This window comes from Grus americana, chromosome 11 (genome assembly GCF_028858705.1).
Source record: "Grus americana isolate bGruAme1 chromosome 11, bGruAme1.mat, whole genome shotgun sequence".
Lineage (NCBI taxonomy): Eukaryota > Metazoa > Chordata > Aves > Gruiformes > Gruidae > Grus > Grus americana.
Genome location: NC_072862.1, coordinates 2,594,029 through 2,611,347, shown reverse-complemented (window position 1 = coordinate 2,611,347; position 17,319 = coordinate 2,594,029). Strand labels below are relative to the sequence as shown.

The 17,319-nt window shown below is 46.3% G+C and overlaps 1 long non-coding RNA gene across 3 annotated transcripts in view; it reads right to left on the bottom strand.

Annotated features, from left to right (window-relative positions):
• Window positions 1-17,319, bottom strand: part of LOC129211531 (uncharacterized) — a 235,950-nt gene that overhangs the window by 10,847 nt on the left and 207,784 nt on the right. For all 3 annotated transcript variants that reach the window (XR_008578856.1, XR_008578858.1, XR_008578857.1), the window contains one exon: window positions 3,407-3,695. This is a non-coding gene — a long non-coding RNA (uncharacterized LOC129211531). The remainder of the gene's footprint in view (window positions 1-3,406; window positions 3,696-17,319) is intronic.

Genomic DNA, 17,319 nt, shown 5'->3' with positions numbered 1-17,319 from the left:
TGGGCGGAAAGGGGCCAGAGGAAACAATTTAGTCCCAAATATTTTCCCTGTTGGCTTCACACACTCACTGGAGCCCTGCTATTTATATGCATGAATGATTTATTTCTCTATTACCAGTTACCTCCTTTGATTAAATATATTAGTGCCTTTTAAGTTATTTCAAGGCTACAATCATTTTAAAATTAAATGATCCTTCGAGTACCCTTTGGGAACCGTACGCTAAACTGACATTTCCATAATGCAAAAAAATTGCAGTTGTGCTCGTTTTATTTAATTAAACAGTACTCTCTATCACGTAAACCAAATGGGAGAATATTAACCATATTTTTTACTTCTAGAAAACTCGTAAAATAGGATACTGGAGACTCTTTATTGTCATGGTCAAATTTTGTCTGTATTCAGCTGACAGCTTAACCTGTCGCATTATGCCAGCTGTAATTTCATTTGGCTTCAGCAAAAGTCCCCAAAAGAACATTTCCATGTTTTACCTTGCTAATGACCGATTATGTCCAAGTAGGAAACTTTTTAAAAACTTTTCTCCCTTTCAGCTTTGCAAAAGATCTGAATTTAAATGGCACGTTTAAGGCGCTCAGTTTTCTGGCCCTTTGGAGCCGGGTAACAACAGCCGCCCCGCTTTTGAAGAGCCCACAAAATTCTTCTGGCCCGAAAGAAAGGAATGAAGTTACAAAAAGCGGAAGATAAAAGCAATTTCAAGTCCCAAACCTACAGAATCCCCTCAGTCTTGGCCTATTCTTTAGAACTAAGCCTCGTTTTGCAAATCAAAGGACCAGCTGCTAAACTTGCCTTAAAAAAAAAAAAAAAAAAAAAAAAGAGGTAGGTGGTGAATGCAAGGCGAAGAACATCCCAGGGACGCCGGCCCTGCTATCGATCAGTCCCTCCTGTCCCCTCGCTCAGACCAAGAGTCTGCCCGTCCCTGGCCCGGAGCTCCGACACCCGCAGACGGGCTCCCACCGGCGGATCAGCGACCGGAGACCAAACCTGGCTGCTGCCGGACCTTGCCCTCTTCCCCGTCGCGGAGGCGGCTCAGCCTTCCCAGAGGATGCTCTGCCCGTCGGGGCGGAGGAAGGATGCGCGGGGTGGGAACCCTGCGGAGCTCCCGCTGAGGGCTGCTCCCGGCCCTTACCCGCGCGTTTAGGGCTGGGCACTTCGTGCTGCAGCAAAAAAAGCCAAATGCAGCCGGTGTTCAGAGACAGCGGCGCGTAGCCTCTCGTGTGGAATTAGACGTTACTGGGAAAGGGACAAACTGGGGGCGGGGGGATTTTCTCTTATTGGGTAAAACTTTTAAAAATGAAAAATTTCACATGGAAGCCTTAAAAGTAGATTAAAAATAATCCTCGAAACATTTTTAGCTTTCACTAGTGCTTAACAACGTGTTTTCCTGTGTGAAATGACACTTCAAATTGAATTTGTAGTTCTATCTTTATGCTTTATTTCCCTTTGTGATCTAAGTGATCGCTGCCTTGTAAAATTTATCCTGGGCAATTAATATATCAAGCAGAGAATCACACAACTTGTTTCCCCAAAAGAGGTTTTGGCAGCTCTGGGTTGCAGCCGGAGCTCCTGCCACACGCTGAGCCCAAAGGTCTCAGCCCTCTAAAAGTTATTAAGCAGCAGTGCCCAAGGATGTCACAAAATTAAGGTAAAAAGCAATTTAGTTAAAATGAACATGTCACTTCATGCACCCAAAGACAACAGGCATCACACCTGATAAAAATCTCCGCTTTCGATCCTGAAACAACAGGTGTTTCGGTGATAAAAGTCAAGACAAAAGTGCTAAAGCCTCTCACATACTTTCTCCAATTTCTGCAGCAACAGAGCTTTGACAGAGGGCTTCTGACTGCTCAATTTGATGGCCAGGCAAACTTATAAAAGCTGAAGCGCCGAGTTTCCTAGGGGAAGACATAATGAAATAAATGCACTCATGAATATGTATGGCAGGAGGCGGCCATCTGTTCTCCACCAACATCTTTTCTTAAAACAAGTTTCAAATATTTCGGCAGAGAAGTTTTATCTTTATTTCCATGTATGAAATTAGACCTTGAATTTTCACCATCTCTGGTCATTACGTGCTATTGTTATGGAAATGGGTTGGGTTTTTTTCCCCCAATAATAATCAAAAGATTGAGTGACAATATAGTTTTACAAAGTTCAGGTGGAGATTTCAGCGTGCCTGTGTAGAAGCTTCAAAATATCGATAGTCAGGGCACGCGTCGCATAACGTAAATATAACTTGCTCTGTCCTCCTTCAGAGAAACAAGAGCCTATGATGTGCTGCCCTCATTTGTATCTTACATCCATGCGATTTCCCTTTCGCTTCGAGAGAAAACATCATAAGGCATTTTTATTCAGTATTCATGAAGTCGGTGCCGGTGCAGACCCTGATTTGCATCGGGGGGAGCGGGGTGGGAGCAGAGGAGCTGCTCTCCCCCGAGCCCTGGGCAGAGGTGGGAGCGATCCGGGAGCTGGCCCGCGCCCTGGGATGCCCCTGAGCTTTGCCAGGAAAGCTGAGCGGATCCCGGGCTGCGTTTATCTGCGCTTGCAGGTCCTGCTCCATCTCCCAGAACTGCACGGCGGGGAAGCCAAGCCTGAACCAGGCTGTCAAGGACAAAGCTGTTTCCCCTTAACATCAAACATTTCCATTCGCTGTATTTGTTCTTGTGAACAGCCCAACAAACCTTCCTGCGTACGAGTTGCCCCGACGAAGAGCACGCGTGTGTGGTTTATAGCCCTGGCTGCTCTCAGAGCACAGGGCCAAGCGGCAGGGCTGGTGCCAGGACCGGGACGGCCGCAGCCGCCGCACGGCCCGGCGGGGAGCGATGGGAGCACGGCGTGACGCCGGTCAGCCAGTGACCGAGCTGCGCCCAGCGGTTCATCCCGCCTTGGGACTCAGCAGCCAGACCTCTGGTCTTTGGGGATATCAGGGATTTCCCTGAATACCAAGGGAGAGCAAGGGACGTTCGCTTCAAAGTTACATTTACAAAATACGTAACGACACAGCCCTGTGAAATCCTGCTCCGCTGCAGGCACGAGCCCTCCTTCGAGGGTGAGCGTGCAATTACCCACCGCTGACAGGCCCACAACTGCACAAGCAACGCAGGTTTTGGTACCGATGGGCAATTGCCGGCGCACCTTGAGAGGGGTTTGGAGCAGCAGAAGCTGAGACGTGGGGACAGAAAACCCACAGCGCTGTAAATCACAAACCGAGTGGCAGCAGGCGCAGAGCTGAGGCGCCCCATAGGAAAAACGTATCTACACCGTTGCTGTGACTCGGTTCGATGTTCATTAATAGGCAGCTCTTGATTACTTAGAGCAATGATGACGTGAGGCAGCCCAGATGAACGAAATTCCGACTGATACAAAAGAAAGTCTACAAGAAGACACTTACGTTGAACAGCGCTGGCGCGGAGCTCTCCTCCGGGAGGGTCTCACCAGCCTGCCCACCGTCACCACCAGCTCCGGGCAGCGGCTGGACCCCGGCAGCAGCGCAGGGTCTCCGGCAGCGCGGGGCGCACGTCTGCACCCCCAGCACCACGCTCACCCCTCAACTGCTTCGCAGGGCCGGCTGCAGCTTCTGCTAGCACCAGAATGATGTTCAGGAACTGGATTTTACATTGGACGGGAAGTTTAGTTGCAAAATGGAGCAGATATACACGTGAGGTGTCCTGTGCTGAACTCTGGAAAAAGAAAAAAAAAAAAAAAAATTAGGGGTTGTTTGAATGTTTCAGTCTTGTAACCAAAACCATTCCTTTCCATTTCAGCCTCTTGAAAGTACTTAGGTATCTGTTTTAAAAAACATTTCAAAGCTAACCTAGATGAAAAGATGTGGTAGTAAAAGCACTAAAATGGGATATTATCTAGTCAGGATTTTTCTGAACAAACCTCAGAACATCAATACTTGCCCAAACCTTTCAATTTCACTGAAGTGAGGTTTTGGTCAAAAAAAATGCCACAACGGGACTTTCCCACCGGCCCTTCCTCGGCAGCAAGAGCGAGCAGCGATGCCAAAGCACACGCTTTGAAATGCAACGCAGTTATTGCAGACGCAGCCTCGGCGCGAGCCCCAAACTCTTCTTCCAGTGCAGCCACGCCGCTCTCGGTGCTCTGCTTAAAGAATTGGTCTTTGAGCACAAAGAGACTCCGACAAAGCCAAGACAGGCCCCCAAAATCAGGGCGGCACAGCGTGAGAGCCCCCGCGATTTCTCAGCCCCTCGGCTGAAGTCGCTAATTAGCCGAGCCGCCTGGAACGAGCACGCCCTGCGAGTTGCTATCACGGCCCCGTGGCAGGTTTGATCCATTTATTGCCCCATCCGCGCTCTCAAATTAAAAGGTAGGAGTCGAGCTCCGCGGCAGAGCCTGCGGCTGCGAGAGCTGTGCCGTACAGCTAGTTAGAGAGCTCGTCTCCATAATTACACAGAACATTAACCCTAATACTGTCAGCGCGGCGCAGTTATCGTCTCCCCTCTGGAAGCGTGGCTTGCTCGTTTCTGCCTGTGAGCGGGGCAGTGCCTGTTGGAAACGGCCGGGCTCACTCGCAACCCGCTCGACCCCAGCCACGCTCACCTGGAGACGGAGAAAAGGCTGGGCTGATTTCTGGGGCTCATTTCCTAAATTAATTCCTGCAGCTGATCTTAAACGTGGGCAACCTGGGCAGGTTACACCGTAACAGCTTTTCCATTTGCATCCAAAATTTGGGCATTATGCTCAACCTGCTCATCCATTTCCATTCAAAGGTGCAGATTACTAAATTTGCATAATAACTATCTACAACTAATTATCCACATTTGTTCATGGAAACAGCCACTTTCCGTAGGGCTTAAAATTACCATAAACTGTGCATAAGAATCAAGAAAACACCGATTTATCTTATTAATGGTGGCAAGGAGTTTACGCGTTAATTAGCAGCGTATTACTTTGAAAATGCATTAAAGCGCTCTAAGGACCAGTTCGCCTGACAAGCTCTAAGCGTTTTGGAGGATGCTGCAGGCCGGCGCTGGTGCAGAAGAAAACCAGAAGCTCTGAGAACAACCGGTGGCACAAAGGAAGCGCAGAGGGAGTTGCCACCCCAAACAATTTCAGTTTGGCACAACAGGCACAAACCGTGTGGATGCTGCAGAGCTGCAGAAACCTGTGTGAAAGTTATTTAAACAGGACAGTTGAAGATGAGCGAGATAAAAATAACTGCTTTCCAAAAACACCCCAAACCCAACGTAACAACGAGAGCAGCAGTGTGTACGTGAGCTTGGCAAGCGCCCTGTTCATAGAAAATTGGCAGGAAGATTCGTTTTCGTTCGTGAAGACCTTTCTATCAAGGTGCAAAACTGAGGTCCTGTCTCCCAGTGATCTCTGAAATGACTCGATGGCATTCACAGCGCTCTGACTGCTTAGTCAGCGTCTGCTGAAAAGCCTGCCCCTGCCAGACGCTGCCATAGAGCGGTTCCCATAATATTCATTGATGTTTAATTCTTTTCAGCAGCAGGTGGTATGATTTCTGTATCTGCAAACGCTAAACATCCAAATAGAGATTCTTCTGGTTAATAGCTATTACACAACTGCAAAGTGTTATCGCCCCTACTCATTTTTAATGCCACCAGTAAAGCTTAAAGTAGGAACTTGCATTTGAGAAAAAGATGTTCCCAGGAACCTTTAAGTGAGGTTTTCACTCCGGGAAAAGATGACAATAATACAGCCTCTGCCATGTATTATTTTTTTCCTGTGCTCCAGGGACACCCTCCATGACGTTTACTAACGCGACTGCCAAAGGCACCTTGGCCACGCGGACGCTCAGTGCTCAGAGAGAACCGGACAAACTCCTTGGAAACTCCCAGCCAAACCCAGGAATTCAAGTGAGACTTCGGTGCCCCTCGTGCCCCAGGCAGCACCCAGCGCTTTGGCACCGAATCCCTGACCTCGGGGCACGCGCTGGCGTGGGCTGGAGGGATGCTGCAGGAGCCACACGCTGGGCAGCGGGGCCGGGGAACGCCCCAGCTCCGTGCTGGTTTGTGCTGGTTTGGGCAGGACCACAGCCAGGTCTGCTTTCAGAACTGGGAGGCTCAGGCTCTGCTGCTCCACGTCAGGAGGCAGAAAGGAAAAACCAGTGACGGACAAATATCGTGAACTCATCTGGGATCTGTGCCTCGTTCTCATACCCCAAATCTTTCCCGCTTCCAAGAACGCAAAGAACAAATGAGATACAGATTGTGATAAGCAGTCAGTTTTCATTTAAAAGACCCAAACCCTTTACTTTATACCGGTACAAAGAACAGGAATGTAAAAACAAAAAAACCAAACCCCCAAAAACCCCCAACAAACCAACCCACAAAGCAATTGATTATTTGCTGCTTTTCCATTAAGAGAGACATTAATATTCAATGGCAATGGTCTGCTTTCAGACAAACACTCATGTGCCGCACCTAATTTTCACAGAAAATAAGTCCCCTATACGTCCCCTTCTGTTATGGATTTTGAACACAACGCTTTCTCTCACGAAACCATGAAAGCACGGAATCTGGTTCACGTAACGTAAACTGCATGACTATAAAACTTTATTTCATGGATTTAATAAGAGGATGGATTTAACAATTCCTTTTTGTCAAACATTTCATTAATTTCTTAGTAAAGAAATTTCTGGGTTTGAGGCATGTTTTAAGGAACTCATTTTGCCTTAGCTATCCAAAAAAGAGCTATACTGTAATTGCCAGGTAGTTAATCTAGTCATTGTGCCTATTTTTGTTCTTCATTTTCCCAAGCACAATTTGAACCTTCCAGAGAGATAACGAAAAAAAGAACAACCAAGGCATCTTTTACAGCCCATCAGGTGAGATTCTCATCACACGCCAACCCCATGCAGCTAAAAATTAAATTGCAAAACCTGTATCAGCTGCTCTCCGATACCGTTTTCCATGTCAATAAAGTAGCAAGTCATAAATAAATAATAACGTGCAATGGCCAGAAGTGTCCCTGCTTTTCTGCAGTCTGCTGGAGTTACTGTCCTGGCTGCATGTGAGGGCATAACACGGAGGCTTTTTCCTTTCCCCCAGACATGCCAGCATCTCCCTCTCCTTTCCTCACCCGCTTCCTGAAAGCGGCATCCTCTGATTTCTCACACGCAGCATCCGCTGCCATCGTCATCGTACACGGCCGCATTTTGCTGCCGAGGGCTCCTAAAACCCACGCGGGTTGTACACGCACGGCTGATGGCAACACGCTCTGTACCGCCTCCCGCGTCTTTGCTACGGACCTACCCAAATACCCGCACGCCGACGAGGCAAATGGAGCAACAGCTCCTTGGTTTTCAGGCAGAAAAAAATGGCTTTTTAAAAGGCAAACCAGGTATCCACTGCATCCCTTCCGGGCAGTGTTTTTAGGAGGGGAAGGCGGTCACGCAGGACGCCTGGTTTGGGGGTGGCTGAGCACCCGCAATGCGGGTTAGAGAAATCCAACTGTTTTTCACAGATGGCCGAGTACTTTTCGCAAAGAATGTTTTTAGCCACAAGGTTGATTTTGATCTTGAAGACTAAAGAAACATCAAAGGGAAATACCTATGGGTATACGCTAGCGCTCTTAGAACAAGCACGGGCTCATGAATACCAGTTTATAAATATTCAGTATAAATATCGTGCCATCTCCGTGCGGGCTACGCGAATATTTCACCTTATCCCAGCTCTTCTCACCTTGCAGCCCCGCAGACGCTCGCTACCGTCGGACCTTGGGCTTCACGGCACCCAGGCTGAAGCCGACGTTCAACGAACCGCTCCGGGTCCTGCCTCATCTCGCGGCTTCCTTCCGTGTCTACCTGTGATTTTGTTGCTAAGACTGGGCTGTGAAATCACTTTTATACGTGATTTTAGGGTGCTGATGGGTTTATAAAGGTAGCGCTGGGTGTGTGAGGCAGAGGGAGACTGAGGCTGTGAGCAAGATAGCCACAGCAAAAATTATTGGTAGCGCAGGATGAAACCAAAAGGACAGTTACTGAACATGGCTATTATCACTTAATTTCACAGCAAAACGTGCAGCAAAAAAAACCTGAAAGAGCGAATCTTGAATGCACAAGGCTTTACAGAAGCTTCCCATTAAGAATTTCCCACGGTATGCAAAATTAATTTTGATTTATCTTCTACATTGTTGTTTTTAGAAGCAACTGAAGAACAGAAGGGGGTGTATTATTTCATTTAAAAATCCACTGTTTCAGGCCAGCACTCGCCAGCTTTGCAAAGCTGTTTGCAGTCCTGTTCTCCACATTTTCCTCTAAAGACCAGCATTATTTCTAATCTCACCCTGAGAAAACCTTTGTGAATCTGCTAAATGACTCAAACTGGAATCTGCAGTCTTCTCAGTCTCGGCTTGCAGAATCACTAGATCAAATCGTTTCTCTGCCCAGCTAGATTTTAAAAGCAAGTTTATAAAATGAGGGTCCATGGACAATCTAAGAAGCCTATAAAGAAAATGTTTCTGTTTTCCACACAATGCTGGAAAAATCTCGAAACTTTTAAACAAGTAGGAGATGCGACAGCAGCAATTGGTCTCTGTTAACAGCTAAATTCAAAGGAAGGAAAATATTAGTAGAAAAACTATATCTGCGCATATATAATATAGTTTTTGTAGTCAGGAGCTTTCATGAGAGGCAGAAGTTTGACTCACTGTTGTAATTAAAATGTTCTGTAACGGTAGTAATTACCCCATCAGGTAAGGCACAATGGATTGCAGCGCGTACCCACAATATGACTGTTATTTAAAAGTTTCATTTCAATTTTTGTAGCTTTTGCAGATTTTAAGCAACTTCCTACTGCCTTTGGAGCATGAATTTTTAAAGTGGTACAAGGCATAACAGCCCAGCCCAAGCACCTTTGCAGAATATATCGGTATTTTCATTACCTTCTCTGTTCCGACACTCCAGAGCACTTAATGACTTGCAGAGAACAAACCGAGAGTGTTTTCTATAAAATGCAGGGTTGTTTTTTTTTTGTTTTTTTTTTTAAGAGAATTAGTTATAATAAAGTGATCAAATTAAAAGCCATCTGGGCACACCTCGACGTTGGCTGCGAACATTTCAGACGGTGCAAAGAGCGCGGTGTTAGGCAGAGGTCTCTCACTGCCCTCCCGCGCCGCTGAGCATCTCTGCCTTCAGACACAAACACACCGCAAACTTCTGGAAACCACCCCAGAACGTCCCAGCCGCCACGGAAATGACAATGCCCCCTCCCTTTGCAAACGGTTTTGAGGTGCATTGACCTCAGGGGTGCTAAAATTTATTTTTTGGAGGGGGGGGGAGGAGTGGAGTGTTAAGACCTATGTTAAACCTAAGCAACATAAAGCATCAGATTATTTCGGCAATTTGGAGAATTCTGTGGTTTGGAGACTTTGCAGAGCATTTTCAGTACTACAGCAACGTGAATTATCTCTCATTTCTTGTCTCAAACCCTGATGTCAGGTCTGGAAAACCACTAAACCCTGTCAGTTCTCTCCGTCTTCCCCAGTTTCAGTCAGACCTTTGCAAACTCTGCCAGTGACACAGCAAACCCTGCCACTTTGGAAAGGGGCAGTACAGACGATGGATGCTTTTTGGAGTTTATTTTCGATGTGTCCATAAACATTCCCCTAATAGCTTATCACAGCTGATGAGGAGCTTTGCAAAGCCAACTGCTGTTGACTGAAAATATCTGACAATTTTTTTTTTCAAGTATGCTGTACAGAAGGAATTATTTATATTTGAATAGCACTTCCCTGTGATCATGAAAGATACATATTTGTCATAGTTAACGCTGGGACCGGCGACGCAGGCACTGTTAATGAGCTTTTATTAAGAAATCCTATTTTAGTCCCTCTCAACTCCAGTGCCTTCCTCCGGGGAGGCAGTGCGCGGCTCTAGATGCTTATCTGGCACAGTTTATTTTCCCCTACACACTAAGATAATTAAATCACTGTACTAAATTCAAGGCAAAAGCTGAGGCATCACCCACTTGATTTTTCTCTCTGCAGACCTAAGGACCACGCTAGGACCAGGATGTTCCCAAAAGCAAAATAATTCAGCCCTGAATTCCTTCTGTCCTTCCTAAGGACCACAGGAATGATGCCACATTGTTTTAACACAGGCCTAATTTGAAAGCTGCTTTGGGATTTTTTTCATTATTACTATTATTATATTTTTAAAATGTGCATTGCTATCTTTCTACCTCTAAAGAAAGTCATACTAGAGAGAGAAAATGAAACATATCCAGATTTTGATGTTCAAGAGGCACTTCAGAGGGAGAAACAGGTCCATCATTTAGAAATACCATCATTTATAGCGATACCTGGATTTCTGGGAGCAAAGTGAAAGCGAGAAACAGCAGCAAGACGTTGAAAAATGTTTTTGAGCAACTTCCAGCACAGCCTGTATGTTTTCAGAAGGAAAAGACAAGCGCACGGCCCGATGAAAGCGTGTTCTGCCAGCGCTCGCCCCGGGAGCATCCCCTCGCTGCAGGGCACGGTCAGCGCGCGCAGCTCTGAAGGGCTCACCCGCCTCTTCCTCGCCAGCCGCCCCCAGCGCTCCCTGCCCCGAGACGGAGGTCTGGCCTTCCCGTGAGCCGAAAGGTGCATTTCTTTCCCCCGAGTAAGAATAATGTATTTAATTCCTGGCACTCTGCATTTTATCATGCCTTTAACTGTTCCTTTCCTTGCTTTTAGAAGCTGGGTTTAGTAAGTAACGTGAAAGGCAAGCACGCTGCTGTCACTTAGCAACCTAAAATGGGTTTTGGAACAAAGATCTTTATTTCTGGAACCACTTAACAGCGGTGGCTGACGAGGGCTGAGGTGTTCAGGGACGGCGCAAGCCCCAGCCCCTCTTGCTGCTGATCGGCTCCGGGGCTGTGCGCAGGGCTGCCTGCGCGGCTGCAGCTTTTCACCCTCGCTTAAAACTCCTCGACTTCACGGTGAAGAGCAGGAAGGACAGAAGGACACTTTTAACAAACAGACAGCCGATGGCGTTATTTTGTGACTCTGGTTTAGCTAATTTATTACAGCCCGCTCAAAGCTAGGACACTGGTAAAAGCAGAGAACAGCTCACTCTATGCCCACACCTATAGATCCTACCAGCTATTCTTCCTTTTACAGAACACCCTCGAATCTCTCAAGATCTCTGCGTTTGTGGCAGTGACCAAGCACAGAGCAGAAAATCCTGCTGAGCATTCGCAGGCGGAGGAGCCTGAAGCCGCTCTGGGCAGCCCTGGCACAGGGTTTGGCTGGTCCCTCCGGCTCCGTCAGGCTTCCTCATCCATAACCCAAACTTCTGGGGGAAAACTGAAAATACCCAAGACAAAATCAACGGAAAGGTATGACTGCTGTGCACCTCGAGCTGTGCCCAGCTCTGCTCCAGCCTCCTCCTCCACCAGGAGGAGGGAGAAGGACGGTTACGCATCTTGCATCTGGGCACGAAGATGGGGTCCCTCCACATCCCATCCTGCGTTACCCACCAGGTGGGAGAGCCAAGAGCTCCTGCTGCTTGCAGTGGATCTTCCTCTTGCCTTAGCTAGGACACGCTTAATTATTGCCAGCTTTAATTACCGTCCCAGCTTCCCAAAGGGCTTTCAACCTATCTCAGTTTTCACATCTCATCCCTACTAGTTCATTGCCGCTCTGCCGTACACCGTGGCGGCTGCAGAAGCTCCCCGACACCTCCAGGCTGGAGCAGAAAGAACAGAGAATTCACATAAAAGTGAATGAAGTTGAACCTCGTTAAACTGGAAATTTGTGTGTGCTGTCTGCTCACCACCATGGATGAATACCACTTTAATGGGCAATATAAAGCCAAGCATCCACCATAAATTTGTCGTTGATCACTAGAAACAAATGCTGCTGCACTACTTGCCCTTTTCTGCTTGTATCCTCTTGTCACCATGTACACGAGGTCAACTTGTTTGGCTATATATCCCTGGTAGATCGAGATACCTTGGTAAAAGATTAACATGGGCAGGAAAGTATGAAATACAAAGAAAAAAATGAAGAAGGGAACTAAAGAACCCACAGCAACTATAATAGCTAAAAAGTCAGTTTTACCTTCTGAATATTCTTCTTCAAGGAAACAGATTCAAGATGACTTTTACCTCTGAAGTCCCATTAACCAAACGGAACTGTTCAAAGAGCAACGAGAGAATGTAAAATAAATGCCGTAATGTGACAGAGTAAAACGTGTGAGCCCAAACTTGAAGACACTGCCTCTAATCAAAGCCTAATATTCTAATTTCAAGTAGTATTATTATTACAGACAAGTTTCTCCTACTGTTTTGGAAAAACAATTTTTGCTTATGCATTTTTGATGATTTCTGTTAAGGACAATCAAAGATATGCCATCTGTGATCACCGGTATTTATCAAAATTAAGCCTAAGTTTAGGAGTTTGTATTTAAAATAATTTCACTAGCAAGTATTACTTCACTGCATTTTGTCAAGCCATAATAAAGGTTTAAGATAAAGTTTTCCCACACAAATATATAGATAAACTTCATAGGGAACCCAAAATTTATAGTTGGACTCATTTTATAATGAAACGGTGTCAGATATAAGCTACCCAAACCACTAAGAGCTCTGACGTCAACTTATACGCTTTATGTGCGAGTCTAGTTAATTCTCTAAGATGACTTCTGATTCCCTGCAGGAGATGGGATATAGGGGGCATTTGACTTCGCATGAGAAATTTGGAATTGTCTGGCCTCACTATGAACAAAGGCAGAAAGTTTTGGGTGAGACGCCTCAAGTGCATTAACCCTCTCACTGCTAAATCCAGCTGTGACGTTAAGTCCAGCAGCTTTGACGGTGGCTAACTCATGCCAACACTAGGTCCTGTGAACAAGCACGATTTCATCAGCCAACAGAATGGTAAAGCTTACCCGATTTTCATCTCCACAATACCAGTTTCTAGCCAAACTGCTAATGTTCATTAGTCATCTCTCGCTGGCAGCCAAGACCCAGCCCTATGGAGAATGACCGTTTCTGGAAGGTTTCTACCACTGGCCTGTCAAGGTTTTAGCTTTGTCTACAATGGGACTGGAAAACACACGTTTTAAATTTTGGATTCGGATAGTTTCAATTTAAGAGCCAAATAGGAAAAAAGGTTATGAGTTAAGTGCTTGGACCAGAACCTGGAAAGAGGCACCAGAGCAGGACAACGCAACCACAAAACCAAACCTGAGGCACAATGCAAGTGGGCAAAGTTATTGTCAGAGACGTTAACAAGTCCATTCCCAAACATCGTTTTATTTTTGCAGTCATATAATTTTATTAGTGGGGTTTTACATGTCAATTAACTCCCGCAATTGACAGACAATTTTGTGACCCTTTGAGATGAAGCGCTCTGTCCTCGAGTACGGATGACCTAGCGCAAGGACAGCCTTCCTAGGAACCAGCATTAATCACAGAAATGACCCATTTTTAAATGCACAGCAGGAAGCAGTTTCCCTTACAACAACATTACTCAGGACATGTGCAAGTCGTCTTTAGTGAAGTTTTCATTAAATAAGATTCGAGCCCCTCTGAAATCAATAGGAGTCTTTCTATTGACTTTGGTGGGCGCCAGATGAGGCTCGTGCTGCTGCTGCCACCATGAAACAGAGCGAAAATGTAGTTTCATTGAACCGATTTATATCACTGAAATTAATTTGCCCCCCCATAACTATAAAGATCTGCAGAGAACTCCACTCATCGCTGTCCACTTTAAATCTCGTACGCATTTTCCCTGGTTACAACGCATGAACAGCTACGGCATTTCACAGGCTCAGCCAAGGCTGGCACACCTTACAGCGTTCACCCGTGGTCTCCTGATGGCACTGTTTGAAAACTCCCTAAACATAATGTCTGAAAGAAATCACAGGTCAAAAATTAGACAGCTTACAATTTATTCTTACCTCCTATTCACTTTTGCCCTTCAAAAGAACTCAGCCCTGGGGAGCTGACAAATAAAGATAAATTACCCTTCTGCAGCGTTCTCTCTAACTAAGCCATTGTAGTGATTAAATGAACCTTAGAAGCCAAATTCAGCTTTGATAGCTAAAATTGGGTGGAATTTTTTGCCTTTTTACAAATATAAAGCTCGTAACTTCCTGGTATAAAAAGGCTGAATTCGAGAAATTTTCCTGGTTTAGCATTTTGGGGAAGTTAGCTTCACATTCATTTTAACGGACTCGGCCATGTATAGTAGGTGCCTAGACAATTTACGGATGCATCTCTAAATATGATGACGTACACATGTGTATATATAAATACGCGCAGGACCTGTCTCCGAGCTGAGCCATCTCGCAGGGCAGCGCATCCCTGCGGCGAGGCCACCGGCTGCGTGCTGGAGCGGGGCGCTGGAGGGTCCCTCGGGGAGCAGAGACGGGGACCCGTACGAGGCATTAAGGACACCAATACCTACAGCATAGCAGTCCTCCTTCTTCCTCATTGTTTAAGAAAAACTTGAAGAAGCACTGAAAGTAGCAAGAAAAGGGTTCAAGGACTAGTAGTGAGAAACTGAAAGAAGTTCAACCTAGTTTAGCTAGAAGGTGACTGATTACAGTATATCACCTTGATTATTTTCAGAAAAAAACAGCACTGGAGGGTTCTTCAAACTCGCACTGAAAGGTGCAAGAGGAATAAATGACTGGATGCCGCAAAATTTAAACGAGTAACGTCCAAACGAACTTAAGCAGCGTGGATAACACCAAGCCGAGAAGCAGCGAGCCTGCCATTGCTACGCATTTCGGAATGAAGTCTGGACGCCTCTGGGGAAGAAATGTATTAATATGTACAGGTATTTAATATGCAGGTAAAGGAGGAAGGAAAGCATGGATGGTTCCTGCATTTGCAGGCAAGGACAGGACAAAGCTGAGCAGTGCCCCCGAGGTCCTGTTCTGCCTCTGGCAGCCGCAACAGGAGCTGCTCTTTGGGGGGAGCTCATGCTCCCCTCTTCGCCAGCCCTGGTGGAAACTGTTAGTGAAAAGAGTAAAACTGCTTCAGCCCCAACACTGATTGTCCATCCTGTGCCCACAGACAACCAACTGGCTACTGAGTTGACGAGTGCAGAGAAAATCTTAATTAGAGCAGAAGACTCCAGTATGCATCAGCCAGCAAATTATAAATAAGCTGCCAATAGCCAGGTATTTACTGTAAAGTCACAGTAAGCCCAAACTTGTGTTCGCTCTTCTCCCCAAACAAATACATGACTTAAACATACTGAAGGATGCTTAGAAAGACAACGCTTCCGTAAGTAAAATATTTCTAAAAAGAAATAAAACCACCCAATGTTCATGAAAAAACAAAGTTACCAGAATGCGAATACCAGATGTGTTAATGTCAGAGCATCCTTCCGTCCTACTACTGCACACATCTGTCGGGGACTTCACAGCAGGGCAGATCATTCACCCTAAGGATCCAGAGGACGGGGCCATTCTTACTTCCGACACTTTATCTGGAGGGATGTTAAACCTGATCCACAGCCCATAACAGGCAACGGGTTTCATGATTTCTGTAGGACATAAGCAAGTTTAAATTCTGGAATTTTCAGATTCCAGCAGCAGGGATTCACTTTAATACAAGGGGGGAAAAAAAGCGCCTATAAACAGAACCATTTCAAGGAGAAAAAAAAAAAATTGTACATCTGTATGCTTCATTAAGAATGAAATGCAGCAAGGTTTAGGAGCTGTGCTAGTAAAACAAGGGGGCTTCCTGTATTCCAGGAAATCTGAATTTTACCCAAGTCATGAAAAATAGATGCTGTGCTTGCAGTTTGAGGTTTGATAAGAGATAAGTCTAATTATCCTCCTTTTTAGCCTGAATTCTTTGCACTCAAGAGATCAAGGTATATAGAGAAAAATATATTAAAAAGAGGATATTAACCCCCCCACGCACACTTTGCCCATCCCCATAACTCTTATAGCTCATTAGGTAAGCTCTGCTGCGCTGTTGCTGGTAATTAGGTTCAGAGTTTGTGTCACTATTGTAATGGGTTATTGATCACTGAAGTTCTCAAAGAACTTCATAGTTCTGGGAGTTTGGAAAAAAAACCCCAGACCCCATATAATGAGTGCTAGTCTTGATAAATTTGATTTTAATTACATATTACAAGTCCCGTTACACTTCCCAACCCTAAGCTTTCATTTCTCCCCAGCAACAGTTTTATTTTAAGCTTTCCTTCAAGTTACTTACATCTTTGTTGGCCATTTGGTCTGGGGATATTTTTCACCTGTCCCAGGATTCTTGGGAAGAGCTATTTTTTATTTTATCGGGTTTTTTAAGAGAGAGAGCGCACATGCCTGAGGATGCAAAAATAGGCTGCACAACGCTGTCAGCTGCCAGAGCCGCACCGGTGGTCTGCAGACCGGGGAGACCACCCTGTTTATGCCGTCCCCTCTTCCACATATGTGTCCTTTCTTGGCCTTGCTTTATTTATACTTGCTTTATTAATACTAATTTTAGACCGGTGCAGCTCCTTGGATGCCCGAGGCGTGAACCCTTTGTTTCTTTCTGCGGGAGGACACCCGGTGCTGAGCATGGAGGACTCACGGCCTCGGGACTCCCAGACACCGACCGGCACACACCGCACGACCGAGCCCGTGAGCCAGCGATGAAACACGGCCCCAGCGCCCAGAACCCCCCCGGGACCCAGGGCTGGAGCATTCCCCCTCCTCGGCAGCGCTGGGGTGGGATGCCGGGGAGCGAACGGGGCCGCGGCCACACCACACCGACCCGTCCCAAGGGCTGCGAGCTCGGCACCTGCCTCTAGGGCGAAATCCATTTAAAAGACTAAAAATTAAAACCGGTGGGAGCTGGCCGGGCTTCCCCCGCGCACACACCCATCAATCCTCCAATTTCTCACCAGCCCAAACTCTGCCATCACTCTCAAAAGTGAGTCAAATCCCGGTGAACTGCTGCATTCACGAAAGAGTCTGTGGCCCTTCCCAAAGTGACCGTAAATCTCTGCCGGCCGCGGCACACCCGCATTATTACAGATTGCAGTAGTGTGAAACGATCACTACGTTTAATTAACACTTTATAAATTGCCAGTTAATTATTCTTCACATCTTTCAAGACGCAGCTCTGCCACTGTTCAAGCCGAACCGCTCTTGCCTATCAGGACTCGATGTAAGCCACGGAAGAGGGGGAAGATGCCACCCCGGTGCCCTTCAGGCCTGGAAGAAGATGCTGCAAGCCTGCAGAAATCAATTAAGTGCTGGAGGAAGACAGGAATAAGCACAATTAAGGGGGAAAAAAATCCCCAGCAAAGTTTAAAAGCTATTCCTCAGTCCCCAGCAGACTGCAATTGATGCCCACCTCCGCCAGCCTTGATGTCGGG